General features: G+C 34.8%; 1 non-coding gene across 1 annotated transcript; it reads left to right on the top strand.

Annotated features, from left to right (window-relative positions):
- Positions 1 to 2,045: 2,045 nt before the first annotated feature.
- LOC133097071 (small nucleolar RNA U3) lies at positions 2,046 to 2,256 on the top strand. The gene has a single exon (XR_009701947.1). It is a non-coding gene; the product is annotated as a small nucleolar RNA U3 (small nucleolar RNA).
- The last annotated feature ends 1,337 nt before the right edge of the window (positions 2,257 to 3,593 follow it).

The raw sequence follows: 3,593 nt of genomic DNA, 5'->3' as shown, positions 1-3,593 counted from the left end.
GGTCCACAAGCATTTAAAGAAGGTAATGAGCTGTGCAAGATGAGAACCAAGAAAAGACAACTTGCTGAGGCAATCAGGTGCTGACTAATGACCTTCAGTATAGCAGTTTCAAGACAGTTAAGGGTTTTATGAGTGAATCCACTTAGTGAAGGCAGCATTCTTCCTCAGACTCAAGTGCAGTCTCTGTGTTCTCTTGATGTCTCTCCCTAGGGATCGTTCAGCTAGAGTAAAGAGAGGATTCCGTCTCAAAAAAAGATGCCTGGATGGTTCAGGCCTCTTGACTCCGATATACTCAACTGAATTTACTCCTGAAGAGGTAAAAGAACAAACTGACACTATATTTAGAGTCATAGTAAATAATCAGGTATGTGGAGCTTGATGTCTTTTAGTCCTGAAATACTAGTGGATTTAAGAGATATGGGTAATGCTAGCTGATACAGTAGTATACGACTGTAGATATTTCATAATCTGAAAGATATATTATATTTGGAACAGTACTGCATCTTTCTTTTTTATTTATTAAGCCATCTTATTTTTTCAAGCAGTTGAAAATAGGCATTTGTTAATGTTTAGCTTTGCTTTTAGTATCTTTTGTTTCTGTCTTTAAAATTAAAGATTCAATACCATGGAAAGATCTATAGGCTGCTCAAAAGTGACATATACTCATCGGCACTCTTTTGTAGGGAAGTCTTTAAAAGATGAAAAGACAAAACAAAAACTTCCCAACTTGGGCTCCACAATTTGGGTTAGATTTTAAATTTTAGATTAATAATAAATGTAGCTCAAGAATACACAAAATAAAGTAGGTTGAACTTGATTTGCACCCTTAACGAGTGCAAAAAGGCAAAAGCTAAATTTAAATTTTATTAAACAGAGGATTCTCAGAAACAGAGAAGGCATCTTTTGATGATACATAAAAATGAGAAGAAAGCTTTCCTTTAAAAAGAAGTTTCTACCTGAAGACTTTGAAAAGATTTACAGTAGAGGGAGTTGTAGTGAAGAGAGAGATATTTTTAAATTTAATTTTTCAAAACTCCATATGGATATTGAAAATTAGAATTATCAAGCAAACATTTATCATTTTATGTAATATCAGAAACTTCTGCAGCAAGCATCTGGGAAAATCTTTATTTTTGGAAGTATCGAGTATTACATTGGTTGCTTTGGCAGTGGTTATACTTGGAGATTACATGCTCAGTTTTCTCCCAGACTCATCAATCTCCTCCTCTTCTGGGGAGGGATAAGGGAAGAGGCAGAGAAAAGATAAAAGTGTTTCTACCATACTATTCTGGAAATTTCTTTCCCTTTAGGACACAAAAACCACGGAAAGAAATGTGCTTCTCTAATACATGTCTATAGGGTGATGAGATATTTTGGTGTGCTGGGGACAGTCACAATTACACCCATTGTCCTAGGTCCTAGTGCACCTTTTATTTCTCAGTTTTGCTCCAATTTAGAAAATAAATTATATGTACACCCTACATATGTAGCAATTGCCCTATATAGACTCAAGAGAAGTATAACAGATCTTTCTCAATTTATGGTGGATTAAGTCTCAATAAGCCCAGTATAAGTTGAAAATATTGTTAAGTTGAAACCGCATTAATCTACCCAAGCTACTGTACATCACAGCTTAGTGCAGCCTCCCTTAAATGTACTCAGAACACGTACATTAGCCTACTGTTGGGCAAAATCATCTAACACAAAGACTGTTTTGTAATAGAATGTTGAAATGTCACATGTAATTTATTGAATACTGTAAGGAAAAGAAAAAAATAGAATGGCTGTATGGGCACAGAATAGTTGTAAGTGTACGAGTTGTTTATCCTCGTGATTGTGTGGCTGACTGGGAGCTGCAGCACTGACGCTGCCCAGCATCACAAGAGAGTATCTTAGGGCAAATCACTAGCCCAGGAAAAGATCAAAATTCAAAACTTGAAGTACGGTTTCCACTGGATGAATATTGCTTTTGCATCATTGTAAAGTTGAAAAATCGTGGAACCACCATAAGTCAGGAACTGCCTGCATCGAAAATAGAAATTTCAAAGACTATGTTTTCAGGGATCATTTCTACAGTTCATTATGAGAGAAGTTTCTCTGAATATGCAGAGCACTCGAAACTCTGAGGAAGAAGCTTAGTGTTCTCTCCTGAGTGTGAAGCTGGTTCTTGGTGTTGGTTCTGCAACTGCCATTGGCCACTGATGATCATTCTTCTCTTCCTTTGGGAGAGCAAGAGGAAGAGGACACTGCCTGAGTAAAACAAACCACAAAAAAAGAAGTTTCAAAGTACTTTCTAATTAACCTACAAACTGGAGGAATATGAAATTGCAAAAAAAAATTATAAAATCAAAACAAACAATAAAATTGGTGACATCAGTCAATATGATAATTTTATTTATTATCTTTATTCTTTATTTATAAGAGTTTAACAGCTTAGAAATAAGGGTAGGTTTGGTTTTTTTATTTTTACATTTTAAAATTTAACTATAGAATTATTAGTCATCTTCAATAAACCAATTTGTACTTTTTTACTCTTTCTCCTCATGAGAGGAAAGGCTTCATGTAATTTTTGGCTCAAGTTAATGAGCACACTGAAACATCTCACCTCTATTTAAGAGCATGTTAAGATCCATTTATACAGAATACACCAAAATTCCTTTTCTGGATTAATAACTACCAGTGCTACCCCCAAACCAACTCAATTCCACTTAAATTTAAGAAACAATAGTTTTGGACTCATAGATTGATGGAAAGAATAGAGCCCAGCAATAAACCCACACATATATAGTCAAGTAATTTATGAGAAAGGAGCCAAGAATATACAATGGGGAAAGGACAGTCTCTTCAATAAATGGTGTTGGGAAAACCGAACAGCCACATGCAAAAGAATGAAATTGGACCATTATCTTACACCATACACAAAAATTAACTAAAAATGGATTAAAGACTTGAATGTAAGACCTGAAACCATAGAACTCCTAGAAGAGAACATAAGTAGTAAGTTTCCTGACATCCATCTTGGTAATGATATTTTTGGATTTGATACTAAAAGTAAAGGCAACAAAAGTGAAAATAAACAAGTGGGACTACCTCAGACTAAAGCTTCTGCACAGCAGAAGAAACCATCAACAAAATTAAAGGCAACCTACTGAATGGGAGAAAATATTTGCAAATCATATATTGGATCAAGGGTTAATATCCAAAATATGTAAAGAACTCACACAACTCAATGATAAAAAAATAAACAATCTGATTTTAAATGGGCAGAAGATCTGAATAGACATTTTTCCAAAGAAGACATAGAGAAGGCCAACAGATACATGAAAAGATGCTCAATATCACAAATCATTAGGAAATGCAAATCAAAATCACAATGAAATATCACCTGACACTTGTTAGAATGACTATTATGAAAAAGACAAGAAATAGCAAGTGTTCGTGAGGAGGGATGTGGAGAAAAGGTAACCCTTGTACACTAATGGTGGGAATGTAAATTGGTGTAGCCACTATGGAAAACCGTATGGAGGTTCCTCGACAATTAAAAGTAGTACTATCACATGATACAGCAATTCCACTTCTGGGTATTTATCTAA

Source organism: Eubalaena glacialis, chromosome 8 (genome assembly GCF_028564815.1).
Source record: "Eubalaena glacialis isolate mEubGla1 chromosome 8, mEubGla1.1.hap2.+ XY, whole genome shotgun sequence".
Classification (NCBI taxonomy): domain Eukaryota; kingdom Metazoa; phylum Chordata; class Mammalia; order Artiodactyla; family Balaenidae; genus Eubalaena; species Eubalaena glacialis.
Note: the sequence above shows the minus strand (reverse complement) of the source record. Positions and strands in the feature narration are given on the sequence as shown.